The 14,070-nt window shown below is 34.3% G+C and overlaps 1 long non-coding RNA gene across 1 annotated transcript; it reads left to right on the top strand.

Moving 5' to 3' along the window:
- Window positions 1-11,371: 11,371 nt before the first annotated feature.
- Window positions 11,372-12,093, top strand: LOC133175535 (uncharacterized). Its single transcript, XR_009719301.1, has 3 exons — window positions 11,372-11,445; window positions 11,705-11,803; window positions 11,941-12,093. It is a non-coding gene; the product is annotated as an uncharacterized LOC133175535 (long non-coding RNA).
- Window positions 12,094-14,070: the final 1,977 nt, after the last annotated feature.

The following is a 14,070-nucleotide window of genomic DNA, read 5'->3' as shown; positions in this document are numbered from 1 at the left end:
TCACAGAATTTTAACCATAATTTGGCTTGAACCTGCAAGATTCTGACTTAAAATTCCAGCTGCTTTACCGACCGAAAGCCAACAGAAGCGTGGCTTCACTATAAACATCATTTATCCACTTTATATTATCAAGTCCCATACAATCACTTACAGCTATATATACATAAGTTGAATTACCTACATAGCTTTAATTAGCTCCTAAATCAAACTTATTTCTTAAATGAGCATTTTTTTAAGTGTGTAAAATAAAATCACATTTAATGCATTGAAAGTTTTCAACTTTGAACTGTTCTGGAAAAATGCATGAAAAAAATTGCTTTCCAAGATGTGTCTCTGTGAAAGCAAATGCATGCAACAAATTCAAAGAATTGCCCCCCCCCCCCTTTCAGTGTCTTAGTGGATAGCATGCAATTATTTACAGCATACTGTAACTGTCTTTTTTGTGTGTCTTGTTTTGTCTGTCCATCATACAAAAAAAAATTATTATTGAATTAATAAAAGTTATGGCAAACATTTAAGTTTTTCAAAATTGTTTCAAATTTCAAGATCAACGTCCTGAGGTCAAAAATCATAATAAAATCCAAAAGGCCTTGTCAGAAGTAATGCACATGTGAAAAAAAAAGAAAGCTCTAACTGTCTCTTCTGGAGCAAAAGTAATGGCCATTTAAGTTAAAAGATTATTGATAAATAGGTCCAATGTTAATGTCATGAGTCAAAATGATACACCTTTCTGAAAGGTGTTGTCATAGGTAATGTACATGAAATATATGACAGCCCTATCTTCTTTCATTCAAAAGTTATAACCAATGTAAAAAAAAAAAATGAAAAAAGACTGTAGATTAAACTTTAAAGTTAAGATCACAATGTCAAAAAACCAGAGTACATTCAGAAAGGTCTTGAAACAGGTAATACACGTGTTAAAACTTAAAAATAAATGTTAAACTTTTTGAAAAAATAGGTCAAACTTCAAGGTCATGCTCATGGGGTCAAATCATAGCATGTTCAAAACTGTCTTGTCACAGGTAAAGCACATTTCAAATATGAATGCCCTATCTCCTCTCCTTCAAAAGTTATAACCAATATTAAAATTTTTGAAAAATAAGTCAAATGTCAAGGTCATGGTTATGGGGTCAGAAATTGTAGTATATTTGGAAAGGTCTTGTCACAGGTAATGTACATGTAAAATATGAAAGCCCCATTTCTTCTCATTCAAAACTTATGGCCAAGGTACATGTAAAAGTATTGTTAAAATTTTTGATTAGTAGGTTAAACTTCAGGGTCACAGAGTCATAAGTCATAGTATATTTGAAAAGGTCTTGTCACTCATGGTGTATTTGGAAAGGTCTTGTCACAAGTAATGTACATGGCCACATGTGAAATATGAAAGCCCTATCTTTTCTCATTTGAATGTTGTAACCAAGATTAAAATGTTTGTGACAGACTAACAGATGAATGAGATTTAATGTCTCCTCGCTTTTGAGAAAGCAGGGGAATATCATGCAGAGTTCTCTATGTTTTAGGCCTATATATAACAGTTACTTTTTTAATCTTGATTGAAATAACCCTGAAGACCAATGCTGGTTAACAAGATGATTGATAACAATTCATCACAATGTGAATTAATTACATGTATACTTATATCCATACCTCACCACACACCAGATGTGTACAGTTATTCAAACAATGTGAAATACATTTTTTTCCTTAAAACTAAAGAAGCAACATTTAAACTATTGCTATAGTCCATAGTACAAATAAGTAGTGAAATACTTGCAAATGTTTGCCAATTTTGAATAAAAACCAGACTTGTGACAAACTTGCATAAAATACATGTAGCTTAATCAAGCTACATGTACTTCGAGTACCTTAATAAATCTACATATGTAATTCAAGTCACATATCTAAATGCAATGATTGTACTGAACCTGTTAATTATTATTTAATTAAAGTTTTCATTTAATGGTCTGAATAAGCCCGGTACTTTACACTTTACCATTTAAACAGTCTTTTTAAACAAAATGGTCACTGGTATAGGATTGTTCGTTTTACTTTACCGTTAAGCCCACTGGCAAATCCATTAAAGTCTTGCGATACTTTGCACATGCAAAAACAAGGTTAAATTATAAAAACTTAATAAAATATATTTTTTCCCCTTTTGAGTAATCCTTATCTTGAAATCTTCAAAATCAGATAAATGCCTGGGAAAATACGGACCGCCATTTTATCGAGAATACCGTTCAGCATACTGGAAGTGTGTAAAAATGTCCTTACTGTTAAATTTTTTTGTGGGGGGTGGGGGTGGTGTGGGGTGGAGTGATATCCTGGTTAAAAAATAATATATATATTTATTGTACACATTTGATAGCTCATTCCTTACTTTTTCTGTACTACACAAAGACACTGATTTCTTTTAACGAATTTCCACTGGCCACTGTTCCTTTAACTTTACCGTTAAGTTAAACCCATGGGCAAAACTAAGCAACAGTAATATCTTTCACATCACATACATAAATACTCACAAAAACTATCTATAATCTCTCCTCTTTATAAATAATTCGTGTCTTGCAATCTTTAGATTCAGTGGAATTATCTGGAAAAGGACTGCCCGCCATTACACTCTTGAATACTGTTCACGGAGCCGGAAGTGCGTAAAAATGTACTCTTTTATATTCTGATAATAAAAATCAAAATCTGCAGTCAATCTTATCTCAACATAATGTAATTTTGATCTTTTCTTCAATGATATATTTTTTAAAGTAGTGATGAATCGGAGAGAGAGAGAGAGAGAGAGAGAGAATTTATATAATTAGGCTGAAATCCCATCTTTCAATTGAAATAATTATACATGTAATGATAACTTCTGTGTACTTTGGGAAGCTCATAATTACAATAACCCTTAAGACAATTAAAAAAAATTCCCGATTTCCAGAGAAACATTTTTCTATCGATTCAACAGAACCTAAACAAAGACACACTGTATTCAACAAAATCCTGTAACAGGCCCGTAGCAACGGTTTCAAAAGTGGGGGGGGGGGGGCTTCCAAAAAAAAAAATCTGACAAGTAAAAAAAAAAAAACTTAAACTGACCAAAAGTGAGGGAGGGGACAACTTCCCAAAATTATCTGACAAGCAAAAAAAAAAAAAAAAAAACCAAAAAAAAAAGCTTATTTACTGTCCACATCCTGGAATTGCCAGTACTCGACCTTACAACATCAAAAAGTGGGGGGGGGGGGGGCGACCCCCCGCGTTCTACGGGCCTGAGTAAGCACCTGAGCACATCTGAATGCCACTAGCCTAAATTTCATACTTACCGGGTTACTCTTGGACTTCACTGGTTTGTGTGTTTATCTTTTTTTAAATTACCTTTACTATCGCAAGTTTCAGTGTTTTACTGAATAATTAATTGCATGATTAGATCTTTGAAACTAATTCCAATGTCCCTTCCTGTTACAGCGATCATAATAATCCCATGACAACTAGATAATTCATGCGAGCACGCTGTCGATCGCAAAATTGATAGCTGAAATGTACAGTATACAGCTGCTGCACGCTTTTCCCGTGCTCTTCAAACTTTTCGCCTCGATCGGCCTTGTTGATTTCCCCTCTGCCCCAAATGTCCCCTGCTTTCTGTCATCGTCCTAGTATATATTTCTTGGAGTATCACAGCTGCTGATACTTACACATAAGATGACATTTTGTGTATACATATTTATACTTATGTATTGTTTATAAGAATTAAAATTAACAAGATGTGTTTGTGAAACACTGATGCCCCCGTATGGCAACTTATGTCGAAGGTTAAAGTTTCTCAAATGCAAGTCAAAATCCAGGCCAAAAGATAAAAATTGTTGATACCCAAAGAAAGATCTTGTCTTGAGGAAAACACCTGTGAAATTTGAAAGACCTAGATACAACTGTTCAAAAGTGATGGTGAAGGTTAAAGTTTTTTAAATAAAAGTCAAACGTCAAGGTCAAGGTCAAAGTGGTTGGTATCCAAAGGAAGATCTTGTCACAAGGATTACATATGTGAAGTATGAAAGCCCTAGCATCAACCATTCAAAAGTTATGGCCAAGGTTAAAGTTTTTCAAAAGTAGGTCAAACTCCTAGGTAAAGGTCAAAGGGTAAAAGTGGTTGGTATCCAAAGGAAGGTCTTGTCACAAGGATTACATATGTGAAGTATGAAAGCCCTAGCATCAACCATTCAAAAGTTATGGCCAAGGTTAAAGTTTTCAAATGTAGGTCAAACTCCTAGGTCAAGGTCAAAAGGTCAAAGTCGTTGGTATTCAAAGGAAGGTCTTGTCACAAGGATTTAATATGTGAAGTATGAAAACCCTAGCACCAACTGTTCAAAAGTTATGGCCAAGGTTAAAGTTTTTCAAAAGTAGGTCAAACTCCTAGGTCAAGGTCAAAAGGGTCAAAGTGGTTGATATCCAGAGGAAGGTCTTGTCACAAGGAATACACATGTGAAGTTTGAAACCCTAAGCACCAGCTGTTCAAAAGTTATGGCCAAGGTTAAAGTTTTTCAAAAGTAGGTCAAAGTCCAAGGTCAAGGTCAAAAGGTCAAAGTTGTTGGTATCCAAAAGAAGGCCTTGTCACAAAGAATACACATGTGAAGTTTGAAACCCCAAGCTCCAACTGTTCAGAAGTTATGGCCAAGGTTAAAGTCTCATAAAATTTTGCAAAAGTGGGTCAAACTCCAAGGTCAAGGTCAAAAGGTCAAATATGATGGTACCCAAAGAAAGGTCTTGTCACAAGGAATACACATGTGAAATATGAAAGTCATAGCTCCAACCAATCAAAAGTTATGGGCAAGGTTAAAGTTGACAACAGACAGACAGACAAACAGACAAACAAACAGATAAACAGACAAACAGACAGACAGGACAAAAACAATATACCCCCGGGATCTTTCGATCCGGGGGCATAATACTACTCACCCGGTGATGAAAAAAAGACGAGATCACCCGTGGGTATCCGACGATGCTGGTTTGCAAACTTTAAAGACATGGCACAGAAACATTTAATGAAAGGAAAAGGTTACTCTCAATGCGCATTCCTTTTTTCTTTACTTTTTACAAGCTTACAACGTACATTTTATAGCTATTACCCCTTCCGAATATAACATAAATATATCCAGATTTACATTCCGTGAGCATAAAGCAAACCATACAGTTACAAGGTAAGGGGCAAGCCCCAGTACCAAATAAAGGTATACATTAATGACACTACTCTTTTCTTGGAGAGTGCAAATAAAAGTCAATCAAGCCTATTTATTATTTACAAATACATGTATATTTCTATAGCATTTATGTGATCTCAAATATTTTAATTCAAATTTTAATTTGTATATATACTCTTGAAATATTGAGGCTTTTCCAGCAAATAAATTGTATGCCAAATGATACATTTCAAATAATTTCTGTCGGCGAAAGCGAAAGGGGCAACATTGAGTTGTAAAGTTTTGTGTAAGTGAACAATCAATTTGGTTTTCTCGGTCTTAATTTTTAGAGCTCTACATGTATATAAAAGTGCAAAGTAGCTGAAATTCTGAATTTGGTGAAGTTTCCCATAGCAACCAAAGTTTTGTTTAATACATGTATGTTTCTTATTTCAATTAATAATTTTATAAGATTTTCAATGTTTATAAAAAGGAAAAGACATTGCAATGAATGATATTGCCACATTAATATTTTAAAATAAGTGTGAACGAGACTTAGGCCCACCTCAGAGAAAAAAAATCGATTTGGTTTTAAACCAGATTCGGCTCGAAATTATAGTTGGTCGAATTTTATACTTTTTTCTCTCTCCACCATTAGCATTTCACAATGTCATAGGCATAGTCGCATGTGGAGCAGTTATAGTGCACCTTTTGATTGGGGGGGGGGGAGTATTATTGTATCTCTTTGCCCCATCCCGCGTTTTTGGACAGAATAGTAAATCTCGAGAATATAGGATAAAGCTCCTATTGCTACTTAGCCACGATTGTCTTTTTGTTGCCTTGTCAAATATTTACTTGGTTGAGCCCCCCCAAAAAACTGTGTGACTATGTATTTGGGAGTTATCAATAATTTCTAAAATGAAAAACTTGAGGGAAATGTGCCAGATTGGTGGGCAACAAAGAAATATTTAGATTTGCATTAATATCTTTAATGTCTCCACGGATGGCGGGCGCATGCAATATTTGTAATGTTAATTCAAGTCAATATAATACAGGATTTCAAGTACACCATGCACCAGAAATTTGAAATACGAGGAAATGCGAACTGAAACATGCCCGTAAGTCGGCTAGGTTTGCAAGTGACAGTCTATATCGAGAAGTGAGACAAGAAATCTCGTTTTGTAGGCCTCGTGATCATAATTTTCAGTTGTATTAAATCTAGCTCACTGTAAACATACTTACGAATTTGTTGAAGAAAACAGCCAGAGGGAATATCTCATCTAAGGGAGGGAAACATGTAACTGGCATATCCTTAGTTTTAGAGTTGTTCCTCTTTGATAATCCGCATTTTTTTGGTTCCGTGCATGTATACACCATGCATGGATCTAGAGGGGGGGGGGGGGTCGGGGATAGGAAGTCCGGATCCCCTGGAATTTGCAGAGTTATTAAAAGTATATATTGAAGCAAATGAAGAAATGACTATGGACCCCCGAGAAAACGTGGACCCCACTATCACCACCACGAAATAGGTTTTTTCTTCACGTTTGGGAAATGGGTTTTACCACTTTTAGGTTTTGTTTTGTTTGTTTGTTTGTTTGTTTGTTTGTTTTTGTTTTTGTTTTTTTTTTTGGCTTGTCAAGACATTTTCTGGGTTTAATACGTAATGGAAGGGAATTAATTTTTTTTTTTGAAGAATTTTTTGGGTGGAAATATGTCTTTGACTGGGTGCGGGGTGCACACACACACACACACACATATATATATATATATATATATATATATATATATATATATATATATATATATATATATATATATATATATATATATATATATATATATATATATATATATATATATATACACACACACACACCCTGGAAAAAATTCCTGGATCGGCACCTGTACACAATGTATAATAATCTCATAGGCCTAATTTACCTGAATATAAACGTAAATTAAGGTCTCTTAGATTTGTATACATTGTATGTAAGGAAGTCTTACCAAAAAAGAAAAAAGAGAGAAAGAAAAAAAAATGCGGATGCCAAAGAGGAACAATACAACCGTTTGCTATCATAGAGGGTACATCAACCAATGACAAAAAATGTTTCAGGCTGCTCTCATTTTAGGGAAGAAAAACCAAAGTTGAACAAAATCCCTTATTCCAAAGCTAGTTGGAAACAGTACACACAACTGGATTCAGCCGGTGGTGTACATAGTACTGCAGCCGGAGACCATAGATGACCAGCAGCTGTCAATAATACCATCTACTGAATTTGACGATAACGTTTCACCCGCAAAAGGTTGTTGCAAATGAAATTTTCCCGATCCCTAGACTTGTAACGATAAAATCAACGAAGAAAAGAAACAACAGATATTCTGTTCTCACTGCGGATGAAATTTTAGGTTAAAAAAAAGACAAGCACAGAACTTAAAAGGAAAAGGGCGGAAAAACTCAGTGACCATAGCAGAGAGAAGCGCATCGTATATACATGCACAAACGTAATCACATTTGTTTTGTTTTAAATGATGGAATGTATTTATGCGTTCAGAATCGGCTGTGTGTTCTCAGTCAAATTAAAATAGATGTTAGCTAACTAACTCCTAGCAAATTAACTATAATCTCTCTCACTCTCTCTCCTTCTGTCACCTTATCCTCCAACTAACCTTCCTTTTCTTAACTGGCATTTTACGATGTTTTTAACTTCCTCTTTAGACTTACTTTTCTACTTAATCAACTCACGCACATGTATATAACAATGTCATTTTTCAAAGTGTAAAACCAGATATATTGTACATAAATTCTAGAGAGCAGTATATATATATATATATATATATATATATATATATATATATATATATATATATATATATATATATATATATATATATATATATATATAAAACTCATTGTACTTTAAAATTTAAACTAATTATACAAAAAGGGGTTACCGGGAGGGTGGAGGATTGTAATCCCCACAGCTAGATTGTGACTGACATTCATGCTTTGATGTAGGCCATGATTGAAACTTTAAATTATAACAGAATAAAGTATCATTAAATATGATTTTGATGGAATCCCAATTGTGTTCACATAAAAAAAATAATCAATAAAAAATTAGATACCTTATTCATACGCAAAAGCCTTTTTCGTGAAGGGGGTGGGGTTGGGGATGGCGTTAGACTTTTCTCAAGAACAAGTCAGTTTCATTCACACTAATGACTTTTACCAACTTAAGAAGGTCTATGTTTCCTCTGATGTGAGGGTTCCAAGGATATCTTTTGGTGACTTCCAGACCCCTAGGAACCGATGTTTCTCCCCCCCTCCCCCCCCCCCCACCATTTTTGCCAATATATATTTTATTAGAAAACAAAGCTAATTTACAGCTGTGAGTATGTTTTGCTTGTCAATAATTTCTGTTAACCCCCCCCCCCCTCCCCTCCCCCAAGTGAGAGATCGCTTCCTACGGGCCTGCTCTATTGTATAAATTTATTAACTGAATTTAAGTAGCCCCGGACCTATCTTCTTTACATCCGCTCATACGTATGTGCATCACGGAAATCTTGTATTAAAGTGAACTACAATGTAGTACCCAATTATGTGAGTGTTCGACTCAATATGAAATGTGTCCGATTTCGATGTCTGGAATTTATCAGATCTTAAACTATATGAAGTAAATGGTTGTGTGATTCAATTAAAATTATTAGACGACTTTTAAAAAGCTCGTTAACCCATTTTATACAATCTTTTAAATTTATTTTCACACTTTCTTTTTTTTCACACTTTATTTTTTTCGGGGTTGAGGGGGTGGTGGTGGTAAAGAGATGAATTTTTCACATTATAAAGGTTCCTCATTAGTGATGAGAAAAACAAATGAACACAAGGCTGCCAGAGTTACTTCCCTTTGACATACAGTTACCTACTCAAGAAGGATAACTCAATTGATGAAGTATCAGTATTAATTTAAAAAAGCAGACGTCCGACTGACAGAAAATTACGGAAAGCCGTGTCCAAACGTATGTTAAGGTTTTTTTTTAGTTGACAATAGGCGGACTTTACAAGGGGACATTTTATTCACAGATCTGATGTCCAGTTATAGCTTGGTTATATCTGATAGATCTAGATTGGCAAAAACATTGCTGATTTGAAATAAATGAGTTGTTTTTTGTTTGTTTGTTTGTTTTTTTTTTTTTGGTTGTTTTTTTGGAGGGATGTGTAAGTTTTTAGAATTCTTTTTTTACGGGGTTTCATTTTTTTTTTCTTCCTGGAGGGAATTACTTCCGAGGAAATTCCGATCGCTGAAATTATGATCATATTTTAGTCTTGTCGTTTTTCATTGGTTGTCGTTTTGGTGATGACGTCACGATTGCTAGGCTGTGTGATGTGTTTTGGATACAGCTCATTGTTTCAGCATCAGTTGTTGAGATAAGACGTGATTTTCGCTGAGCGAAGATTTTCTGAAATATCTGATAACATACAGTTGATACAGTTACAGAAATGAACGGACAAAGCTATAAGAGGGTAATAGACATATTTATTTGCTTTTGTGAAGAAAAGTTAACGGGTGTCTGTTGCTAAGGCCAAAGGAGGAATCTAAAATATCGAACGTTTGAACTTGAGGCAAAAGACCTTTAAAGCCTAGCTAAGGTCATAGGGGCTTGTTTCCAGGATGATATATTTAATTTTTTTTGTGTGTTTTACTATGTATGTCTGAATATAAAAAAACCCCCAAAAAATCCACAATTATTTTGAGAATTTGCTGATTAAAAAAAGTACATTGTAAGCTTAAAAAAACAAACGGCAAATATCAGGGATTTTTTTAAAATTCTTATATTCAGACAGACATAATAAACACACAAAACATTAAATACACCATCCTGGAACCCAGCCCCTAATGGCTAAAATTAATTTAAACTTGGTAAATGAACATGAAATTAATAAAGTTTGGAAGAAAGATTGTCTAAGTCCTTGTCGAACTTGCAGTTTGCGGCTTTGAGCTCTTTACAACACAGAATTAAAAATTGCACAAATATCCGATAGTATTTAGATTTGCTTTTATTTTGGCTAATTTAAGAGTACATCAATATAATCTGAGGAAATGCGGGGTAATCAACATTCACTCAGACCAAAATACTCACTGGTGATTCTTACATTAATACTGTTAAGCAGAAAAAGCTAATCATTCACTTGTAAAAACAAAACCATTTATAGTAGCTAAATAATCTTTGGGAATGATTAAAGATTTAAATGTATGTACCAACAAAAGTCTTTCTTATGAAGTAAAACGGAAAGTAGCTACAAGGCAAAGGGGGCTCATCAAATGTCATTAGAGAGAGAGTAATTTGAGTTGTTCCCCTTTGACCATGCAGATAAAAGAAGTGTTCTTCATTGTTTCTCTGGATATTTATTATATATATGATATATTCAAGTACATGTTTTCCATTTCTAAAATAGTTTTTCAAAGCAAAAAATCCATAGTCTGTAACACTAACAGGGACGTAGCATTGTTTTTGAACTAGGAATTTGTTTGGGGGGGGGGGGGGTAATATGCCTGAAAAAAAAATGAAAAGCATAAAAAAACAACCTCGAAAACTTATTGTGAGGGGGCAAAAACAAAAGGAGGATCGGAATTTAGAAGAAAATTCCCATACTAAAGTAAATAGCAAAAGATTAATATTCTTGGACCCCCCCCAAAAAAAGGGGGGGCTCTCTCGGTACTTTGTGAATGTGTTATTTGATCTGAAATATTAATCATTTTAGTGCGTATTGATGTTGTTGTAGACGTGATCATTATTCTTAAAATTTGTAGGAACTAGTGAAGGACATGTTAACTCTTTTGGAGTCTTTAAAAAAAAAATGAATTTATCGTAAAGTGTTTGCGTAAAGTATTTTATTGGAATTCTCCTCTCCTATCTTTTCATATTTTTACATTTATCTGGGGCTTAATGGGCAACAGCTAGCTATCGGCCCAATGTACCATAGGAATCTCAGGAAAAGGTACAGGAAATGTTTAATTGTCCATTAGATATGTCATTGCAAGTTAGCTTGTCAAATCAGACCAAACCTTTACAAGAATAAGAATTATTACTGTTTAGATTTCTCATTTCCTTAAGTAGTATTAAAATTTTACACTTGATGGAACAGAATAACTAAAAAAAATATTTTTTGTCATTTTAGAAGAGAGTAGATGTTCAGTATGCCAAGCCGGAAGCTGCCTCGAGTATTTACAAGAGGCTGGGAGTGGACATCTTGACCACACCCACCACTTCCGGGAGACTTGAGGAGGTCTCAGTTTTGTTTTATATGTCATATATATTGATGTAAAAAAATGTAAGTTGATTTAGAATATTAATCTTCTTTAATTTATTTCATTTACAATATTCTTTTCTCTTCTCTCAACTTTCTATTTCTTTTACTGTTTGCATAAGATTGTCAGAATTGTATTTTCCACTTTTTATTGTATTTTTTAAATTCACTTTTGGCTGATTTGCAAAAAAATGGATCCTCATACATTTGTTATGTATATAATATTTTTATATAACAGGTTGAGCCACCAAGAAAGCGTTATATTCAAGCTGTCAATCAAGCAGTATTTTATAACATAGGGTCCACTCGTACAGCTGGCAGAGTGGTGCCAAATGGAGTAAGTTACGTGGAATACATGTACATGTCATAAAAAGTCTCATCTTTAGGGACTTACTTAAATATATATAGACACAAATGTTCATTAATAAGAATTTAAATTTAAGAAATACACCTATATTTGCATTCTCTTTTCAGGCGGCGAAATCTTTGTTGAGCAATGAACAAATACAACAATTCATAACCTCAACAGTTCTTCCTAATGGTCGCTCAGTCACCAGCACTGAAGCAGTCAACTCTAATGTCACCAATTGTACTGTGTATCCGTCTCAGCCAGGGACAAGGATACATCAACAGGTATGTTTATGTTCAGGTTAAGGCATTATTATTTTATAGTTTCTTATGTGCCTTTTTCAGTTACTTTTATTATATCCAAACTGCCGTACATGTAACTGTTGTTATACTCCAAACCAACTGAAGTTTGGGAGGGGGATATCATGTCCGTATGTTCATCGGTGTATCAGTCTGTCTATGCAATCCTGCCTGGGCCATTACTTTTTAATGTAGAAAAATTGTAAGGGTAATAATTTACGCAAGATTGCTTATGATGTAAAGATCTCTCATGACCTTATTAAAGGTCATTTAGGCATTTCAAGGTCACTTGTAGAATGCAAAATTCGTGCCCAGTCCATAATGTCCAATGAAGAAACACTGGAAGTTCATGCTTATACAAAGATTGCTTATGACCTACGAGCGGTCATTTGGTCCAGTTCAAGGTCACTTGTTGTTATCGGCCGCAGCAGCGGCCGATCTATTTGTGGTTGTGTTTGAATGTGCACTTGGGGGAAAATGAGACGTTATTTTTTATTCTTCGTTGGAATAATTCCTTATTGATAACAAACATAAAAGCCTTAAAAATTGCTTAAAACGAAGTATAAATATTTTGTTATAATACTGTATCAATTTGTTTTTCATTTCTCGTCAGATATTTCTTAATTTAATGATTTTACAAAAAAGTTGTTTCATAAACTGCTTCCTAACATGGGCGTGCGTGAGATATTAAACTAAAACGTATTGAGTTTCCGGTTATGAATTACAGGGCTTAAAATAATTAATAAATTGGAATAAGAACTGAATTTTGTTTTGAATTTGTACTACAGTTGCAAGTGACAATGACATTTTTTTCTGCATTTCACATACATATCTATCACATCACTGATCGGCATTATAAAGGTGACAAAAATCCAGGATATCAGCACCTGAAGCTTGTGTCCTTTTTGTCAACATTCAGACATTCAAATTCAATTATTTTAGTTATTTGTTGCATTTGTGCTTGAATCAAATAATTTGATGATAATACATTCCTATCCTTTATTGCAGTCCGATTTTCATACTAATGAATTTATTTTTATTTGAATAAAATATTTAACAATTGATCACTGAAAACTAGTGTAAAAAAATGCACAGAAAAGTAAAGCAAGTGTAAAAAATGTATCATGTACTTTTTCTACTTGAATTTTTTCTTTGGACTCTTTCTTGTGGAACTGCTTCAAAATGCCATATATTTTTGTGGCCGATTTGATACTTTGCATCAATTTAGCTTGTAATATCCTGTTCCAGCCATATTTTGCAATGGAGAAACGTTGAAAGCTCATTTCATACAAAGATTGGTTATGACCCAAGCATGTTTCCTGACCATGACCCAATCGTTAGGCATGCCATATGGTAGGATTCATTTTTGTACGAATCCGATGTCAACTTCCTCTTTATCCGTGCGTCTGTCTGTACCATACATAACAAATTTTCGTCACAGTTTTTTTCAGCAACTGCTCATCGCAGATGCTGGAATTTTTAGCACACGTACTCCTTGTTTAGTATGCCATATGGTGGGATTCATTTTTGTATTAATCCGATGTTAACTTCCTGTTTATCAGTGCGTCTGTCCGTACCATACATAACAATTTTTCGTTACAGTTTTCTCAGCAACTGCTCATTGCAGATGCTTGAAATTTTAGCACACTCTTTATTAAAGCATGCATGCAATATGATGGTGTTCATTTTAGTATGAATCTGATATCTCTGTGTCTGTCCGTAACTGAACTTGTGTTTATTCATATCAGAGTGTATATTCACATCAGAGCAGGGGTATTACTAGTGAGCGTTGGCTCACAGACTTCTTTTTATATTTCGTCATTTGTAGACTGATTGCACAAATGTGCATCCACAACTGACCTTGAATATACTGAGATCAGGACAGACTCTACCATGGACGTCCATCCAGCAGCAGTCTCAGGAGACTGTACTGCAAAAGCAAACCGAATACAACGA

This window comes from Saccostrea echinata, unplaced genomic scaffold (assembly GCF_033153115.1).
Source record: "Saccostrea echinata isolate AGI-Se365-2 ecotype Australia unplaced genomic scaffold, CSIRO_AGI_Sech_v1 ptg000062l, whole genome shotgun sequence".
Classification (NCBI taxonomy): Eukaryota; Metazoa; Mollusca; class Bivalvia; order Ostreida; family Ostreidae; genus Saccostrea; species Saccostrea echinata.
This window is presented reverse-complemented; position numbering and strand designations above follow the sequence as displayed.